Genomic DNA, 22,032 nt, shown 5'->3' on the forward strand with positions numbered 1-22,032 from the left:
ATGAATGGGCTAAACGTCTCACAAAGAGTTCGTTAGAGACAATGGAAGGTGATGTAGGGAGGACGTGAAGACTCGCCTGTTACCTGTGACGACAGCCACTATCCCCACTCGCGAGCAATGCTGGGTGAAACCCCCGCTGGGGACTGCAGCCTTGTCCTCGGTCCAGGACAGCGGGACCTCCGACATCACGCCGGGGAGATCAGCGCATAACTTAGAAACACGCAGCTTAGAAACACCGTAACTTAGAACTATTATGACTTATAAACACACAGCTTCCAAATGTCATAAATTATGAACACGTAAAATATAAACATACAGCGCCGAACAACGCAACATAGAAACATCATAACTTATTTAAAAAAAAAACAGCCTAGAACTATCATTACTTACATAAACACGTAACTTAGAAACACATAACGCCGAAACACACAACTTAGGAACATCGTTACTTAGAAATTCATATCTTTAGAACTATCATAACAAAGAAACACAGAACTTAAAACAGTCATAGCTTAGAAACACGTAACCTAGAAAGAAACACACAACGCCGAACACCATAACTTAGAAACATGATCACTTATAACTGTCACAACTTAGAAACACTTGATTTAGAATCGTTATAACTTAGAAACACGCAACTTAGAACATTCATAATTTATAAAATTCTATCTTGTGTGTTTCTACGTTACGACTGCAACCCCCCCACTCTTGGCGCCTGACCTCTCGACCCTGACCACCGCGGTCCTCTGAGCCGTGATCACCACATCGCGCTCTCTGGGGGAGGCTTCCAGCACCCCGGCGTGACTGCCATTCACAAACACCGAGGGCAACCCAGCGCTCGCAGTCCCACCGCCTTAAGCCTCTTCGCGTGACCGCGCGACGCCGCGCCTTATGGATAAACAAAGAGAGTCGCCGTTTCGGTAACTACAGTTGAATTAGTTAAATATGCGTCACGAACGTGTCTAGAGCCTGACAGTTGTTATCAAAAGTAGCACCAGCGGTCTACGTCGCCTTCTGCCCTTGTTGTTCAGTCAACAGTGACATTTGGGAAACTGGTGCCACTCGTAGGTATTAATTAATTCTGAGAAATGTCATTCGAGACAAGATACATGACACAGAATGTAGGTGTATCATGTTTCGATCAGATTACAGTTTGCTTTAAAAGCCATTTGTCGCTCAACTTGCAAGCTTACGTAAAGCGCGAAAGAAAACAATAAGTACGTTGGAAGATTCTTGCGATGGGTAAGAATCATTTAAAACATTTTTATGGACATACACCATTGCTGGTTTTTACTGACTAACTGTATGCCATAGAGAAACCACAGTAATGGACAAGAAAGATGATAACAAACACACAGGAAAGAAAACCAAAATCAGCCGAGGTTGAATGTTAAATAAATTGACACCACAGAGAATTCCATGGAAAGAATAGTCGTAAAAAAATATCAACACAGACAAACACGGTGGGCATACGTCCATAAAAAAAGTTTTAAATTAAAAAGCATAGTCGTATGGTTGTGGTATTGTAGGGCCGTGCAATGTCAATTATCGGTACTTAATTTTATAGATTTCGATAACTAGTATGTTTGTTGGTTTCTTGGTTTGTCCTTTCACTCAGCAACGGAGCCACGTATCGACATGATTTCCTGCATAGAGATAGTTTACGGGCCGGTGAGTGACATAGGCTATTTTTCATCCCGGAAAAACGCTCACTTCCTGTGGGATAGAGCTGAAGAGTGAAGTTTTATTCGTATCCATGGTAACAGGCTTTTGCATTGTTGATAACTTCTGCGTCTTTAGTTTGTTTCTTGTACAAACGTATGAAATTTTGCAAACTCAGCCTTCCAAACAAGAGGAAGTTTACTATCTGGGTGAAATTTCGAGAAAAACACCCTCGTAAAGCAGAATTTTGATTCTACAATATGACAATTCGCAATTCGCTATTGCGTGGTTTCATTTTTTTTTCTAATTCGAGGCGTGACAGTGGCGTATAGGGTAGGTGACCCAAATATGAGACCCTTGGTTATCTTGACAAGTAACAGCTGCTACCTATCAGCCGCTCTTGGAACTACCAGCAGCCTCCATTTCCGGACCACGCATAGAGTGAGACTTTTATCTGACGCGCGCGAGATCCAGAATAACAGTTTATACGATATTCTTCATTTTGAGTTTTCGTGAGTGGCATCTTGCAGCTTTATTATCAACATAGAGGTACGTTTATATTAATTATCCATTCATACTCTCTTATGAGCAGTAAAATAAGCTTCCATGTGTATAAATAAGGAACTATGGCAGTTTAAAATTTCAGCCTTGTTGATGTGTTTTGTAGCGGCCATTATAAGGTGCCTAATATGAGACCACTTAGGTGTCCTAATTTGAGACAGGGTCTCATATTAGGAGTAAAGGTCTTATATTAGGTAATTTAGATTAAAAATAATACTGTCGCTGTAAGAACAGTAACTAATAAGTTAAATTTTATATAAAATATCTTAAAATTTTGTAATAGAACATTTCTTGAGAAGGCCAGGGAAAGCCATGTTTCGATAATCTGCTTACTTCCACACTCATCTCATAAGATGCAGCCGTTGGACGTAGGTTTTATGTTCCCTCTCTATACATATTATGCTCAAGAAGTAAAAGACTGGCTGCGTCAAAACCCAAATAATGTTGTTACAAACTTTACAGTAGTTAAACTTTTCAATGCTGCATACCAAAGAGCAGCAACAATTGAAATATCTGTCAATTCTTTTAATAAAACGGGCCTGTTTCCATTTAACCGAAACATATCTCGTGATTATGAATTTGGTGCTTTCTCTGAATTATTAAATGGCCAAGAAACTAGAGAAGAAAATGGAGCTCAAGAGAATTCAGATACAGCCATTTGTAGAGAAGACCAGAGCCACCCAAGAGAAACTTCGATGCAGCCAGATCAGCCATGTTGCAGCAGTGCAGTTAGGCCTTTATCAGACCTGTGGATATTTCACCACTACCAAATTTTTCTTCAAAAGAAACATCCAGTAGATGTGGCAGTGCTAATTTTATCACATCGCCATACAAAACAAGCTTGGATGAAAATGTCGCAAGAAAGAAAAAGGCTGAAGCTCGTAAGAAATTGGTTCTTGGGAAACAGAAAGGAAACGAAGCTAGACCTACACAAACCAGATCTCGCAACACGGACAAATTACGGATAACTACCAAATCATTCATCGCTGTAGATTCTGAGCACTCCAGTGACGAAAATATTTCGCTGCAGGACAGTTCAAATGAAAGTGATGGATCTGTAAGTGATGATGATGCAGAGTGTTTGTTATGCGGCTGCCTTTTCTCAGAGGACAAACATGGCGAGAAATGGCGGCAGTGCCTCAAGTGATATGGGTGGGCTCATGAAGATTGCGGAGCTGATCCATGTTTTGTGTGTCCTATGTGTAACAAACAAAAGTGCAAAAAGTGACTAAATGATATCAAATATGGAATTTAGAACATAATGTAGGGGATGTCTCATATTAGGAACACGTTTTTGTTTTCTTAAAATTTCGCATTTTTATTATTTCTTAGTTTAATTACTTTCTGTTTTAATTCAAGTGCTCATTCCTGTTTCGAAGTAAAAGTACATTACATAATATATCTTCTAAGATAAATAAATCTACCAATAGTGGTTTTAATAACGAAATATAAATATTTTTAAAAAGGGGTCTCATATTCGGTACACTTGCCCTATATGATGTGTGTGCTCTGCCTGCAGACTGCCGTAACGAAGCACGGGTACTTCAGCTAGTAATAAATACATAACCTGTCATAAATTGAGAATGGTTGGTTTGCTCTTCTTGAAATAAACATCCCTTGCGCACGAACCGGGAGGAGGAAGGGGGGATGGGGAACAGATGAAGCTCGACTGAATGGAAGAAGCGCGCGTCGAGACATCGTCGGCGACAGCGCAGCGGGGGGAAATAGGAAGAATAGGTCGGAGCAGGGAAAACTGTCTTCGTTGTTTTGGAATCGCGCGCATGCGCGTTCAATGAAAGCCGTATAATAACACGCGGGGCTTGCTTTGATAAACCCCGTCCACCGCGCGCACGTTGTTTTTGTTATAGAGCCGCCGGAACTCCGCGGGACCGCCGCTGTGGGCGCTGCAGTCCGTCCTAGGCGCGATACAGACCCTCTCTCGTCTGGCTTGTGACTCGCCTTCGCCACTGGCAGCATCGGCATGGCAGCGAGTACAAGACGAGAACCCCCACTCTGCACGAGCGTCTCATGGCCAGGGTCGCGCACTGCTAATACACACAAAATGCAACAAAGTAAAGAATTCTGGCAAAAAATAAATAAAAATAAATATTATTCCCAAGTCATCTCTGGCTAGGGTGCTTGTACGTTGAATACAGCCCATATTTCGGCCTATATGCATGCAAACAAGCAGAAACCCCTAAAAATTACAGAAAGTTTTCCACAAAACATAGGATTTTTGACGTATACATTTATCAACCCTGTTTCACAGTCACGAATTTGAAAGCACAAGCGGGCCCCCTCAGTGAGAGGCTTATAAATACAATGTATTAGATAATCTTGGTTCCAATCTTTCGAAACCGTTAACAAATTTAAAGTTTTAAAAAAAATTAAATTCCATAGATTTTTGTACATTTACTGGATTTAAAATATCTACAACTACTTAGTCCAATTTCATTAAAAAATATCTACAACTTGTCCAATTTCATTAAAACTTCTTCATGATGGACTTTAAACTGAAATACACAATTGATGAAAATAACGTGGAATGGACTGAGACAACTCGTATGTAAGCTTACTCCTGTATGTCAAATAATTAAAACTGACCTTGCTTGTTTATAATTAGAAGTGATAATAGTTAGCTCCGAATTACTTGAATGGTAGGTAATTGTCGGCGCTGTGCCGAGGCGGCCGATGTAAGTCTGGCTTCTCCGTCCCAAGCGAGAGTCGTTATCAGCCAGAGGCGAGAGTGAAGGAAGTGCGGGAGTGCGACTGAGCTCCAAGGCCGGCAAGAGAGTCCTGGAGGACTTGCGGAGGCGAGGTCCTGCGAGGCACAGCCCGCGCTGCTCTGAGGAGTCCAGACAGGTGTCCTGCGGGAGGACAAATCTAGGCTACTTGAACACGACAGTTGCCCGTGCACTGAACGAAATTACGTACCGCATACGTGACGGAGAGTGTGAGGATTTTAGCCACTCCAGATCTTAATAAGTGGTTTCAAGCAATTAAATGTTAAGGTGGTGGGGGTGATAAACCTTCCAATCCCGAATTTCTAATTTTGGTGTTGTTTTTTTTTGGACGGTATGTTTACAAAAAAAAATCTTAAAGGCAATCTAATAACCTAGCAACCTTCAAATACAGGCGGAGGAAACATCGCTGGAATTCCTACTCATCATTATCACTTCGGGGTTTACCTACTGTTAGAATGTGTGTGTGAATGCGTTGGAGACTGGTATTAAAGTAATACTAAGTATATTATATTGAAAACTAATGACCCAACCTTTTATTACATTTCAGCAGGTGTGAACTACAATTTCGAGTTAAATACAAATTAAATTTCTGTCTATGTTTTATATTTTTATATATTTAGTTTACATTCAAGTTTGTTTTATATAGAGTTGTATAACTTTGCTCTGTTTTTTTATGTTGTTTTTAATATGCAATGTTGATGTAGAGAAATGTAAATGATTAATGTAGTTAAGTGTAAGAAAAGTCTTATCGCCTTAACAATGCCACCAATAAAGTTGATAGACATTAATTAAATAATTAAATTCATGCATTTAACTTTACTTTCATCAAAAGTTGTATGACGCTATTTAAGTTAATTATTTGAGACCAAGAATTTTTAAACATTCTAAGGTCAATCTCTTACTAATTTAATGTCATGTTATGCACATTATCTTTTTTTTTTGTATGACAGCCCCTCGCGAAAAGTCCTCCGCCCCTAGAAATGCTTTGCACTAAAACTTCAGTTGTTATTCTTGTAATGACTGCCAAATCAGTATACTCCATTGAAAATCAACTGAAAATGAATGAATTACTGTAACTGAAACACAGTTATTTCATTTAATACGATGCACAGAAAAATATCTTCTGTAGTTTTACAAAAGATTCCTTTGGAAACCAGTTGCTAAATAATTTTTTTTTTAATACTGCAAGAAAGATATTGTTAATTTGTACAATACATAATAATTGTAATTTTTGCATAGGCTATATATGAGATACTTTTTTCCAAGATAATAGAGAGTATTTCTTTCTGAAATCGGCGCATGTTTATATTTTAATTGGTGCTTAATTCAAGCATGATTTTTTAAACCATGGAAAATTTAACCATATGACTTTAATTTGTTTTATTTTGTTAATATCCTCAGTTAATACTGGAAAGCTACAGGAAACGGTTTACGAATAACTTTGCCTGTTGGAGGTACTGCGACAACACAAAGCATAAATCTCCGGGAAAAATCCAAACCCAGTTTTACTGCGAACATAATTATGTAGCGATGCAGTTGTTTTCGTGTAAATGTACAAATCGACAAATATCCGTAATTTTACATAAATATTCTATTCCTTTCGGAGGGGGAAAAAATTTACAACGCGCAGCATTTTCAATATATTTTCGGTAATATTTACGCGAATGCCGATTTGAAGCGTATCCCAATATTCCGTCGAGAATTGCAGCATTCAGAAATCTCTGTGAAATGTACTTTATCATCTTTAAACCCACGCGGGTGCTGCAAACCGAATTCCAAGCACTCTTAGACAGCCTTTTCCAAAAAAAATAAATTTAGTTCAGCTTGCACACTGTAAATAAGAAATGTTCTGACGAAAAGGTGGTGTTTGTCGCCCGGAGCTGGCTGCCGAAGACGAACAACGCCGGCGCTTCTCCCTGGAATAAAGAGCTGTAGCGGTGTGACTCGGGACGGGAACTACAGGAGTGGTGGGGAGGGGAGGGCCGCTCAATCCCCGGGAAGCCCGGATATCACGTGCGGGACCTCGTGGGAGGCGCGGCGGGATCGCTTTATTGCCTCCAGGACTCCGCGTCGATAAAACTCTGCGCACTCCCGTCCCCGGGAGCCCGCGCGCGCACTACCTGCGCCGATAACATCGACCCTCCGGCGTCCACAAGCGTCGCGGCTCTGACGGGGGGACGCACCACAACGCCGAAATACCACAACGCCGAACGTACAATAACGCCGAAAACCATAACGCCGAAATGCCAAATTGACTACAACGCCGACAGCTAGAAAACTGCTGTGTACCACAACGCCGAATTACCACAACGCCGAAATACATTAACGCCGAAAACTGTCATTGCAGGACTGCCTCAAAGGTTAGGTTAGGTAAGGTTAGCACACAAATTCATTCAGTTGTTTTTCATTTTGCTCCTGTGCCCCCCCCCCCCCCCCCCCATATCAACATTTTCCGGCGTTCCTGTATTTCGGCGTTGTGGTACACAGCAGTTTTCTAGCTGTCGGCGTTGCGGTCAATTTGGCATTCGGCGTTATGGTATTCGGCGTTATTGTACGTTCGGCGTTGTGGTATTTCGGCGTTGTGGTAACGACCCCTCTGACGGCCGCGAGCAGCGCAGTGGGGTCGACGTCACGCGGCGAGGGCTTCATTCGGCCACCGACCGGGCCTAACCACAAATACCAACTCCTCACGTGACATATCAAACATATTTGCCTATAATTTTGTTTTTCAGTTGTTTGTAGGATAAATAATAAACAACTATAGTTTAAAAAATGAGCGCGTGTAATTCAGTATATGTGAAACTTTTTGTCAATTCAAACCTCGAAACGTAAGTATATCGTAAGGGGTAAAGTAAAACGGCAGAGCGAGAAAGAGAGAAGGAAGACAATTTGCTACAAACACTTATAGTTTTAGTAGGATTTAAGAAAAGTATTTAAAGGATCAAAATGAAAACATTATAGCAAAAATATCAGTTAAACTTGTGAATTAATTTCCTCGGTATTTACACTAATGTTGATATTATAGCTCCATGGTAACTAAAATATATAAAGTACGTAAGCATCCGTTCACACGTTGTTTAAAATATTTTAAACGTAGCTAACCTAACCTAACCCAGTGTTTACTCAAATCTATAGCATTTTAAATGACACTAACCAATTAATTAAACTGTTTAATGATTGATAAATTACTTAAAATATTGAAATGCCAATTTACACAATGATTAGAAAAATATAGCCTATCAAAGCACGGGGTTTTTTGGCTTTCATTTTTTTTTTTCAAGTATTTAAGACTCATAACCTTATTGTATTTATTAGAAGTTCGATTTTAAAAAAATTCTCATCAAAAATACACTTCAAAATAACTGCTCAGGATATCTATCAATAATTATTGATCAATCAATAATGATTAATTCACATAAAATATTAATCATTGTTGAAATACTCACGCCATAAAGAAAAATTGAGCGTCTTAATGTTTCTTAAAACAATTCTGCCATTTTGAACACACCAAATCTTTGAATGAAATATTAAATATTTAACAGATAGCGCTCTATATTCTGTAAATGCACGGACTGTCTCAACAGCGCTCTCTACGCTGCTGGTTGAACAAGGAGGAACGTGAGTACGCTGGTATCAAATATAAAATTGAAGACACTCACAGCTGAATGTATAGGATACTTATATCTATTTTATTAAACATGCGCATGCGCACACTCTCTGTCTTATTCTTTCGTTCATGATCTCTCTCGGTTCTAATTTTTTGTGAGGGATGCTACTCCAAAAAGGAGAACGAAAACGAGACCAGTAGCATATATAGCATAATACTCTCTTTATATCTCTTTGGACAAGTACCTGTTCTCTGTCCTTTACGCGTCAGAAATGTTTCACAACAATATTTCACGAAAACGTTGTATTAAAATTTGGCCTTGAAATATTTTTTTCTTCTAATGTTTCTGTAATTTTTTTTTTAATTTTTAACAAGAACGTAGCCGTGGTTTTAATATTGACTTGCATCTTAATATGTGTTATCAAAGTAAACTTTTAGCGTTTTATTTCATAGCAGTGTAATGTGAGTTTTAAATTTCACCACTTTTTGTGATGTAACAAGGAATAAAAGTATTACAGATAAATAAAATATTTTGGTATTTTTAAGGGAAGTAATTGCAGGCGGACACACTCGTCGTCACAGTTCAATGAAACTGCGGAAGACATCGCTTATGTCCTATAGTAAAGCCCCACAACTCGTATGGAGAAAAATTCGTAAGGCGAAGGAAAAAATGAAATCAAGATGTCCGGTCCATAATTCGAAACCTGCTCTTTGCCTGCCAATGTCTTAACACTGCGCCATCGTGCTAGAAGGAAACAAACGATAACACATTAAATATACGGGAAAAAAATATGTGTTTCATTATTTTGTAACACCACTCGAACGCTGCTTTGTATCCTGTGTGACCCTGAGAAAGTTCTGGAGATGGCAAGAAATATGTAAGACTACGTGCTGCCTCGTACAAGCCGGTCCGTAACAAATGGGGACCGTCCAGTTCTTCACTCCTGTAGGCTCTGCTAGAACCGCAATAAAACCTTTAAAATCATTTTTTTTAAATTTAATTTAATAAAATTTAGGCTGAATATACAGTACGTCCATAAAAAATCTGAGATATAAATTTTTATATTATCAACAGTAGGCGTTGTAGAGTGTTAGTTCAAGTTCAAGGTCACAATAAAAGAGTAACTCTTAACAGTTTTAGATAAGCGCATGCGCGATTGCCTACTGATTTGTTGTTTTCTCGCTCACAGCTTCACCGACTCAAAATGTCGATTAGTAGAGGAAGATTTGAACTTTATTTGGCAACATGATGGAGCCTCTCCCCATCGTAATCTCTTTGTACCAGAGTGGTTGAACGTCGAAGTCCCTGGCCGTTGGATTGGTCGTAATGGTCGAGACGACAGAGCTCTTTTTCGCTGGCCTCCACGTTCATCCGACATAACTTTTTTTTTTCTTTGGGGCTTTATAAAAGATCGTGGCTACGTTCCGCCGCTACCTAATGATTTGAAGAGGCTTTTGCTTCCATTACTCCGGACTCGTTAACCAAAGTGTGGTTTGTGTGCCGTATAACTAAAGGTGTACACATTAAAAATTTATAAGAAAAAACTACTTTATTTTGCCTTCAATTACCTCTTTTGTTTTAAATAATCTAACTTAAACTGTTATAATACACCAATGAAACTGTGATATAATTAAGTACCTATTTTTATATAATGTTATATCATATAGCAATTAATATTAAACTTGATTTATTTTTCCCTCGAATATGGTTACGAAACAGAAAAAAATATATATCAATACGATTCAGAACTAACCAGATTTTAACAATTATCTAACTACTGGTCTGTACTTGACACGTATAAAAGTACTCACGGAGAGTACGTGAAAATACTAATAATATACATCGAGTAAATAATATACTAAAAGTATAATATCCATCCGTTATCCCCAATTCCTCGCAGTCAAATAAAATAAAGACAAAATTTTCAGGGGTTATATAGTTCTAGCTTTTTCTAAGTTATGAAACAAATACGTTTAAACAAAGACGGATTGCAACCCAAGCAATATTGATTTAAAAAAGAAATTAAATGTTAAAAAGACTGCAAATAATATTTTATTCTTGCTATGTTAAATGTATGAACTTTATTCCGCTGAAAAGGCCACTAAATGATCGTCATTAGTTCAGAGAGGCAGAAAGCATTGACGAAAGGACTATGTTTCAATCATCTAAATGGCGGTTATTTGAAGTAAACAGCTTAAGTTTTTGAAAAAGGCAAGTCACGCGTCTAAATAAATTCATAAAAAAAGTCTGGATTAGTAAGTATACAAAGTATACAATACGAGTCTCGTGTAATGACTGCCTCTCAACGGGGTTGTGACCAACATCATCTGGAACAAACTAAGTATGCCTGATAAATTTGGGTCCAATTTCCAGTACATAAAGAGTAGTTCGAAACATCAGAGAAATAACGCATGCAATAGTAACCCATTCAGAGGCAAATACAGTGGTTTACTATCAGACCGCATTGTTTACAGTTGAGCATCTCGATTACGAGCAACAAGCTTACAAATATCTATGTTCAAAAATTGTTTCGTCTACTTTCACACTCTTGGCCGCACGGGTTGATCTACGTCAGGAGCGTACTCAGGATTTCATTTCGATGGGAAAAGGAAGGGGGGGGGGGGGGGGAGATAAAACATTTTTGCCTGAAATTTTTTTAAAATTCTTATCTTTAGTTGGTAGGTTTTTTTTTATTTAGGATGTCTCCCCCCCCCCCCCCCTAGTGTACAAGCCTACTCTACGGGGCTGCAGTCTTTGATTACTGCACACAGGAAAAAAATTATGTGTACAAAAACATTCCTTTGGGAACCAGTTGCCAATAGATAGTTTGTAATACTACAAAAAAGATATTGTAACTATTTCTTACAAACAAAAATTGGAGCATAATGTTATATTTTAATAGATATTTCATTCAAGCATGTATTTAAAACATTGAAAAGATAATCGAATATTCAAAAATAAGACTTAGGTTTTTTTATTGAGCTAAATAATGTACACAGTACTGAAAAGCTATTCAGGAAACGGTTTACAAAATTCTTGCACTATTGGAGGTACTGGGACAAAACAAAGCATATATGCCCAGGTAAGAATCCGAACCCAGTATGACTGCGAAAACTATACAGTTGTTCAATGTAAGTGCAAAAATGTACAAACATCTGTAATTTCATCTGAATAATTCTGTTCTATTTACAAAAACGTTCTTACAGTCTATCGGCATGCATGATCCGAGCCAGTGTTGGTATCAGGACCACACATTCATATCACATATTTGCTCCAAGTGATGTGAAAAACAAGCCCGCGAGTGGCCGCAGCTACTCGTGAATCATCCTGTTTGACAGTACAGGCTGATCGAAAAATCACCGTACGTAGGAATGTTTTAAAAGTTGTTACACGTAACACAAAAAAAAACCGTGCTGTTATGACCGATTTATATCATGTGTTCCATATGGCACACGTTGTTTTGGATGGGTATGTGTCTGTCGATGTTTGCTCTGAATGGTGACTTCCATAATGCCCCTATGTTTGGTTACTTTTTAATTACATGTTTTTTTTTCATCTCTTACCACACATAGCTGCCTAAGACTTGCGTCCATGGAGATTGGCATGTATTTTCCACGAAATAATCTCATCGCTTATTATAGACCGCAATAAGATATGCCCGTGTGCAGTGCAAGAGAATCCATCGGCCCTATCTGGCAGGGACCGTTCAGAACGCGTTTTGCTTCCGCACTGGATGGCTATGACTGGTGTGTGCTGACAATAGACTCGTGTCTGAAACAAACGCAGCCAGTGCCACAAAGTTTCAGCACGCGGCTGGTGTGGGAATGTTGTCGCGGCCCTGCCCAGTACGTCCCTGTAACGCTGCTGACACCCGGGTGTTGCGCGAGGCGTCATGTGGGGCCTCGGCGCGGGTGGGTGGGGGGGAGTGCTCCGTTGCGCAGCGGAGCCGAGTGTACGGCACGGGGCAAGGCACTAATTGACAGAGGAAACACTGCAGGCGGCCGGGCGGCGCTGGCTCGGAGGTGTCGCGACCCACGGAAGGGAATGTTCCGGGCCCCGCGGGGCAGAAGGGTTGTCGGGGGAAGGGTGTTTGCGGTGACGGTAGTTGTAGTCGGCAGGCCCTCGCGTCGAGGCAGCACCTGCGCGCGCAACCCTTCCAGCCCACCCACGACTCCGCCCGCGTTTATGGCTGGCGGGGGCCCTTCGACGCCCTGCCTTCCCTTTGAGGCACCGAGCCACGGGATGGTCCGGGGAAAGTGCTTCTAGCGGGGACCACCACTCACTCGCCCGAGTGCCTACCTGGGCGCAGCTTCAGGAGGAACCACGCCATTCGAAAACTGGTCAAGATAACTGAGCGAGGTCTGTTAACGAAAAGCATTCAAGCATACACTGCCGGCGGATGAGTAGTGTTGTTCCCGTATTCCGTTTTTAAAATGTATTTTTTGAAGAGTGGAAATGACTAAAACACTAATGTTTAGATATTAAAAGCCCAGTACAGATTCTTGGAAGCACGCAAATATCATATTTGCCCCATGCACGACAAGAAGACCGCGCGCCAGTCCACAGCCTCGCGCTTAGAGGCGATACCGCGCTAGAAGCACCAGCGAGCGTCGCAGTTATCCATGTGGGAGTGTATTCTGTATTCCCGGGGGAAAAAATACGACATAATATTGCGCTTTATGAGCTTCCCACCTTTAAGAGAAGAAACACTCAACTGACATACAGTTATCTTATATATTTCCGTTTCATGGTGCACTGCTAATAATAGCAGTGTCTGAAGATCATCTCTTTCACCTTTTTCCATGCTTCACTTATACTTTATTGGACTATCGGCCCCAAGCTAAATATGCAAATGAAATCATAAACTGACGATACTACGAACAATAAATATTCTTAACGAGGTCACACTGGAATCCATATAACTGTTAAGGCAGTGAAGCTATCTCACCAAACATCCTTCTGAAATCTTTTTTCTCAATCACTCTTCATTAATTTCCATGAATACCTAAAAATGTTTATTTTCTAACTTATGATATTTTTAACATAGGATTTTAATAAATTTTTCTAAGGTTTCTTAGGAAAACTGTATACTTTTTTTCGCTCCGCAAAGTTTCCAAAGAGAATAAATGTCCAGAGAGACGATTAAAAATAATTATCTTAGTGAGTATCGTGCAGATAATAAAACATCGCTTTTTTCTAATGCTCATATTATAAGAAATCACAATGAAATAACAAATATATTTTCGAAAGAAAAATTGATTAACTGATAAACACAGGAAAAATATCTTTGTTCAAAAAAAAAGTTGCTGGTTGCAACACATTGCTTTGCTGTCCTAGCCAAAATTAACGACTAACTTAATTGTTTCCACAAAAGAAAATATAGAAAAACCGCTAATGAAATATTTGTTGGGTGATAAAATCGTTTTTGTCACAGAATATTTGTTTTGGTGAAATCTTTATATTTATTTTGCCAAATAAAAACAATTATTTTGCGCAACAAAAATGAACTTTCGTGGGGTCAACTATAGACGGGAAACTTCGTATAAAATATTTATATTCAACATTTACCTTTTTGCAGTAAAACTTATGCGTTAGTTTAAGCGTAAATGTATTTTCAGATAATTGCTTGATTCGTAACGTGGAAACATATTATTTATATGACATATCTTTTGGTGCCTATAAGGTCAGAGTGATATTTATACACTGCAGTATCTACTTCATAGGTTATTTTCGTTGCCTGTTAGTTAATTATAAGCTGCTTAAAACATCAGTTATTGGTATCCTGCTTCAATGCTAAGAATAAATATACCAGTTTTTTTTTGCCCCTACATAACTTTTTATAATAAAACCTTAAGATATTTTGTGTTGACAACAAAATAACTAGTGGTCTCGAAGAAAGAAAACATATATTAGTGACAACAGCATTTAACTGTCACTAATGCGTATGGGGCAGTCATGTTCGTGAAAAAATTTGAAAGCCCATTAAACTGCAAAATGGTAGGCCCGCGCCAACTGTTTCTTCCTTGTGATTGGCGGCCGTCTGCAAGAAAAGCCATTGCTTTGTTTGACCGGGCCATTCAGGACGCGTTTGCTTCCACGCTGGATGGCTGTGATTGGCGTGTCAACAATAATTATATGCCTGAAAGAAACTCAATAATCAGCACACAGTGTTTTAACTCTCAGCTAGTCTCAAAATATTTTCGCGAAAAATACGTCATCTCGAGGACACGACATAAAAACATTTGGTAGGGCCCAAGTTTATCAAAAATATTCCGTGACATGAAGTGTTTCTTCAGTGCAAAACAATAACTGCACTGAGCACAGCGGTGATTCACGTAGCTGTCGCAAGCTGCGCTGGGCCAACTAGAGCTTTAGAACTGAATGACTAAGTGCGTGCTTGCAGAAACGAAACAGCGCATCCCAGCTCAGTGTTAATTGGTTACGTGACGCTCCGGAAACGGCCCTAGCACCTCATTGGTCGCAGTCTGCCGTCCAAACTTTCCTACAGCTTCGACAAAACTACTTGCTAGTTCGTCGCTAGTTACTGCTTGGATGACGAACTATTGCCAGATTAAAATGGTTGCTAAAACAGCTTTTCTTGGGCATACGGTCGCGAAAAAAATCGGTAATTTTATTTTAATGTATTAAGTACCTATGTAGTTGTTCTAAACACCATATATACGAAGAGTAATAAAAAAGTACCTTGAATTAATCTTTATAGCAACAACTGCTGACGTTAGATCTATTTGAATTAATAAGGCAGTGATTTCTTGTGATCTTGTCTTCTTGTCTTCTAGTTATTCAGTGCATGCTCAACTTCTCGTGATCAGATTAATTCGTATTCACAAGCATTTTCATTATAGCCTGCTGACAAACAGAAAACATGAGTTTCGCTAAATCCATACCAACCAATAGCCAAATGACGCCGGCCAGAGTGAATATTGCACCACAAAGTCTATAGTTCACATCGGTCGATGCCTTCAAGAAGTTTTCATGTGGATTTTATTTATCCTCCATTCGCAGGGACCTGCTCATTTGCTGCTGACTGGTGAGACCTAATAACTAGAGCGCTGGTCATTCGATACTTGTATTGCTGAAGGTTTTCCATTGGCTCAGAGTCCTTCGGTTGAATTGTGATCCAATCACTGAACCCGTATGGAAGTAAAAGTGTTTGGATTCTACCATGACGTGAAATAAATCCACGAATTTGTCCGATCTCTGTCCATTCGGGAGCAGCGTAGTGACATGCCTACTTCACAGACCGTGAAGTTTATCTCCAGAGTTAAACCATTGAATATATATAATGTTATATATATTCAATGGGCATACTAATATTTGCTATGTTTATCCAACCGTATGTGTAGTTAAGTCGATGCCATGTGTTAATTATCTCCGATTCGCACTTGGTTATTATGTCATATTATGGTTTAGGTGTCTTTCGTTGGCTTCTAGTCACTCAGGCCGCGCCTTTTGACAAGAGACATTCAAGTGTACAAACATTTGCAATCTAAACTGTCACCAAATTATAACGCGAACTTGTCAGTTCTCTGTGCTTACGTATGAGCATTTATTTTACGCAAAAATATTTCGAGACTAGCTGAGGGTTAAAACACTATAAAAGCATAATCAGCAATCAGATTTTATTTCGCGGAAAATACATGCCCCTAGCAATGGCTTCTCTTGCACACGGCCGCAAATTACAAGGCGGTGGTGGGGGTGGGGGACAATTGTTGCGGGTCATACCATATTGCAGTCTAATGGTCGTTCAGATCTTTTCGCGAAAAATGGCCTGCCCCTAGGAATACGTACTAGCATAATTGTTTACAGTGTGTGCGCTGATGACCATGCAAAGACGCACCGGGCCGAGAATGACTCGGAGCTTACAGACGGCCGCGCCATGCAGAGGGCGTGTGACCTATCCCAACAGGCCGGGGAGCTGCCGATAGCAATTAGCGCGTCTACCGCTGTTACGCCTCCATTAGCACACGCCTCTGGTACTCGCCGTGGGGGGGAATGAAGTCCCTGACTGCGCGGGTGCAGGAGGGGGGGGGGGGCGGAGCTCGTAAACTTGCTCGGGAACTCGTAAAACGCGCGTGAGCGATTACGACGAGCGTGACTCTCGCGCGTCCGAAGGATCTCCGCGACCTCGGCTCAGAGTTTGGCGAGTCAACGGTTGGTTATCTGCCTCGTCGAAGGACATTTCCTCCCCTGGTTCAGATCCGAGCGATGTGTCGGCCTTGCACCTTGGGAATTCGGGAGACATGCCGAGGAGTCGTTTCGCTTACTCTACACTGCAGCTACGTCACATGCAGTTATACCTACACGTAAAATAATTTCCTGTATACTCCTTTGGAAACCAGTTGCCAAGAAATAGTTTGTAATACAAGCGAGATATCGTAACGTTGTACAAAACATGGCTGTGATTATTTTGCATATATTAAATACGTTTTTCGAGCTAATACTGAGTATTTATTACGAAAATTGGCGCATAATGTTATACTTTAATTGATGTTTCATGGAAAACATAACCGAATATTCACTAATGGACCTTTATTTTGTTTTATTATGCTTATTAATTAGCGCAGTTAATACTTAAGTGTTATTCAGAGAACGGTTTACCAATAATTTTAACTATTTTATGTACCGGGACAACGCAAAGAATAAATTCCCAGGTAAGAATCTGAACCCAGTATTACTTCGTACACTTTTTTGAAGTGATAAAGTGGTTTTCATGTTAATGTACAAATTTTCAAATATCTGTAATTTTCATGAATATTAAACGTTAGGTCAACATTAATTCAAAGAACTTTAGCATGGCCAAAAAGGCATTTCCGAGCTGCTATGTGTTAACAGTGCCGCTATGTATTTTTTCCCCGGTAAAATCAGACTGCATTATACTGAAATAAGTTGTAATACGATTGGCGACCGTCTGTGAAAGATACAATTGCCTTATTTGATGAGGCCATTAGGAACGCGTTCGCTTCCACACCGAATGGCTGTGTACCAACTGTGCACATGTGCCTGTAACAAACTCAACTAACAGCGAAACACAGACGATGCTACAGTGTTTTAACTCTCGGCTTGTATCGACATCTTTTCACAGAATAATGCGTGCAGCTAGTTAAAAGTTGCCAAACTAAATATCTGCGAAAACATTCCAACTTTATCACACCCTCCTCAACTGTTTTATCGCAGCAACACAGAAAGCACGCTTCACGCGGTAAAAACAGCGCGCCATCTCAGTGACTTGCGCGTTAGGGCGTCTGGGCACTTTATGAGCGTGGTGGCGTCGACCTTAGCGCGTCCTGCAGTACGACCCAATATCGATCAAGCTAGAGATTCTTGAAAGCACTACAGGACGCCGCACTACGCCTTTATCTTAATTTATACGCCGTAAAACGTTAGGTCGCTTCTCACAGGCTCACAGTTGCGCCAAGCACGACGAGAAGACTGCTCGTCGGTTCAATGCCTCGCTTTTAGAGGCGACCCCGCACAAGCTGCATCCAACGAATCTCGCACTTATCATCCCACCTCTCTAATACACACGCATTCCTGGATAGGTGAGTCCCTTAAGGGGGATTATGCCTCGCCATCTTGCAATTTCAAATATTTCGATACCGCTTGTGCAATAAAGCCTCCGTAATAAAAATTTTGGTTTGGCATGGTATATGACATGGTAGCTTCGGCTACTTGTTGGACTCAACAAGCGTGAACTGGTGTGGTCATCATGACAGTTGAAGTTTCCCGCGTGAAAGAATAAGTTATTTCCTCGCAGCGCTTACAGACTAGAACCTGTTAGTAAACATGTGGTTGCAACAAGGTTTAGAAGGTCTGGGAGATATTATTTATGCCTTGACATTCCGAAAATTGGGATTAATAGTTCAAAATTAGAACTATAGCAAAAAGAGGGAAAATCTAATATGGCGGGGCTTAATCCTCCTTAAGAACCGCTTCCACCCACCAATTCGGGTAATTCATTTTATTGACGTTATTTTTCTATCCAGAACAAGTTCTAAGGATTATTCTTTATGTAATCACCTAATGGTTGTGTTTGGTAGCAATTTTTTTTCCGCCAGATACATCTATGTCCTACATTTCATCTGCGTTTTATAAAATGTCACCTGACAAATGTGTCATTGTCACCGACTAGAAATTGATTGTCCATATCATCACGACTGGGTAACGCATAGGTAAAAAATATCATATATGGTCTCATTTTAAAAATGTATATATATTATATAGGCTATATTTCTTCATACAAATCATAAATGAGTAAAAATGTGAAATCCATCATGGCGCGTGCAGACCGAGCTTTAATATGAAAGACAATAAATATTTATTCGAAAGGGAATTTCTGGTTGGTTCGGTTGAGTCTGGCGAGCCGGCACGCACGCTTGGGAAACTCGTGGGATCAGCGCGCCCGGGTGTCTCAGCATGGGAACAAGCCCGGGCCGTGAGTCGGCGCCGCTAAGTGGCTGCTCACACACTCGCCGCTCTGCACGGACTCGCTGGCGCGAACCCCCGCCTCCCCTCCCCCTCTTCCCGCGCGCCATTTCCCTCCCCCGACACGGCGGTTCCCACGAGGAGTCGTTACCGCGCGCCATAGAGGTTGTTACCGCGCGCCACAGAGGTTGTCCTCTCCGGAGCTGCCGTTTCCACGCCGACAGCAGTTCCCTTTTCTCCGGCACGGGGGTAGAGCTCCTCCAAGAATGCCACAAAGAATTTCTTGAGGTAGTGAGAGGTATTCTGTCTCTAAACAAATTTTTTTTTTATATATATACACACACACACACCTATATAGGTGTACTTTTTATTTCATCTTCCTCCTTAAGCGGCCATCGCCTCGCTGTTTGCGCGCGCGTGTTACCATCCTTCTCCTCTCTCCGTAACCCCCCTCCCCATCTTTTCAACCACCACCCACCCTTGTTCGTCAAACACTCGCGCGCCCCTGGCGGCAATAAAACCAAACTCGGAGCGCAGCAAACCCCACACGGAAATTGAAACTCTTTACGGCAGTGCAGAAATAAAAATAAAACTGTCCTTCATTCCTTCTCTCTCCTTGGCTACACTTGGCTTTTATTTTGGAAGGGGGAAAAAAATTCTTCTGCCGCAAATAAGAGAAACACCTGAACAATGTTTACACGAAACCTTTAGGAAACTTTACGACTACGCACGAGGCAGTAAAATAAAAGAATCGCATCAAAAATGAAAAATATGACTCAACAATTTCATTTTATCTTTTAAGTTGATTTCGCGCCTATCAATTATTGCTCAGTTGCCAATAATAATGTCTCCTTTTATGTATATTGTCAATCATAATTTTTAAATATTTTTATCCTCTGCCGACATAGCAATGCGTTCATGTTAACACAAACATTTTTGAAATTAACGTTCTTATAAAATAAATCACTGAGGAATATAAACGTGAGCTACTCGGCATAAATATATTGATGGTTCATTAAAAGTTGTAGTCACAGTATCCGTATTGCCTTATTCATACCAATTAAAATAATACTTAACGTGGTGATTCATAATTACTAGTTTTCAAAGATTAATTGCAATTTAACGTGCCTCATCACTTCATTATTACAATACACCAGAACTACACTTTTGCTCATTTCGTAATGAGCCGCAGGGCCGCAACTAGGGGGGAGCAAGCGGGGCATACGCCCCGGGCGCAAAGCTGTGGGGGCGCCGAAATCGCTTGCATTGTAATTCCTTCCTACTACAACTGGTAAGTGGTAAAAAGTTTTTTTTTTAACATGCATGCCAGGAATGTCTGATCTGATTTACAATATAACGTCTCAACATATTTATTTTAAAATACTCTGAGAAAAATGTTAAGTACATCATTAACATAAAAAATTGTAAAGGGAGAAGTTATAAAGTTTTAATGCGTCCTCTATACGAATACAGTACAATGTTGTCAGAGAGGGTGGTACCGCTGGCAGTGAGGAAGCAGTGGAATGGAATAGTGAATGACTTAAAATCCCGGTTTCAGGCTCTTCAAGTACAAGTTTAGCTTTTTAAATGGGAATAACATCTACAAAATGGAAGTTAAAGATTTGAAGACTGCAGCCAAATGGTTGTCTGAAACATACAAAGATGACATCAATGGAGAAGAAATAGTTCAAGAAATGGAAAGTTTTAAACATCACACCTTGGCAGTTGATGACACTATGAAAACAGCATCTGCAGCGACCCTCTTGAAGCTCATTCATGAACACAGAATTGAAACCTGACCACAGCCCTTAAGATATTTCTTACTCTTCCTGTAACAGTTTCTTCAGGCGAAAGAAGTTTCAGCAAATTGAAAATTTTAAAAAAATATTTAAGAAATAGTATGAGGCAAGACAGACTGTCGAATTTGAGCATTCGTTCCATAGAACACGAGAGAGCATCCTCTATTTGCTATGATGATATCATCAAAATCTTTGCTGCAAAAAGGTCTCGCAAGTTGAATTTGAATCTTTAAAAAACATTTATGACAATTTAATGAACAAGTCTAGTGATTATACGGACTCCTTTATGGACATAGTGGGTTCATGCTTGGAAATTACAGTACCACAGAAAATGTTACATGTATAGGTATGGAAAATGCTTAAATAGCACCATTTTTCCGTGGGAGGCCCCCGGACCCCCGCTTTATTGGTGTGGTATGTGCAAAAAAAATAGGGGGGGGGGAGGGCATGAATCCATTCATGCCCCGGGTGCCAGAGACTCTAGTTGCGGCCCTGATGAGCCGTATAAATATGCAATGATCTTCAATTATATCTTAAGGGAGGACTGGACTGGTCGTTCAATGTCGAGTCAAGTATTCTCTAATCATCACTACAACGTTTAAAGCGTAAAGACCCAACTAAGTTACGTGATGAATATTTTTATGGTTGCTATGATTGCTCTCAGATTTGATCTCTAATGAAATTAAGTAAACTCACATATCCATGAATAATGTAGTCTGGATCCTAAACCTAATATTTGTGGTTTCAATGATGTTGAAAATAAATTACTATATTTTCAAGAAATAACGGTACTGTTGTGTTAATTATGGCTTCCGGCAGTGTACGCCGAAAATAATTCGGTCAAGTTACGAAAGGAACGATTAAGTAGTATCTAAGTATTATAAATACTCCTCTGCAGTAAATAATCATGCGAAATTCCGTAACTACTCAAATTGCATCCAACTTGTTTGTATTACTGCCTGTGAAAATAATGTCGAATAAACACAGGCAATATCAATTTCTGTTATGAAAAACAATCATATGCCCTTTAGTTAGTGGGCGTCCACTGTTGTCATTTCAAGCAGCATCCAATTCACGGCGTTTAGAAAGCGACTTTGATGAAGGAATCAGCGGGCTCTTCACGAGGAATGTTTTCGGCAAACATCACTCGCGGGTTTACCCTCGGCGTTAGCTCTTGCCGTAAATCATCTCGGGTGTTCTCAACCTGACCGCGGC

General features: G+C 40.2%; 1 protein-coding gene across 5 annotated transcripts in view; it reads left to right on the forward strand.

Annotated features, from left to right (window-relative positions):
• LOC134530536 (homeobox protein orthopedia B-like) overlaps positions 1-22,032 on the forward strand; it is a 149,019-nt gene that overhangs the window by 66,607 nt on the left and 60,380 nt on the right. The gene's annotated exons all lie outside the window — the stretch shown is intronic.

Source organism: Bacillus rossius, chromosome 3 (assembly GCF_032445375.1).
Source record: "Bacillus rossius redtenbacheri isolate Brsri chromosome 3, Brsri_v3, whole genome shotgun sequence".
NCBI classification, from domain to species: Eukaryota; Metazoa; Arthropoda; class Insecta; order Phasmatodea; family Bacillidae; genus Bacillus; species Bacillus rossius.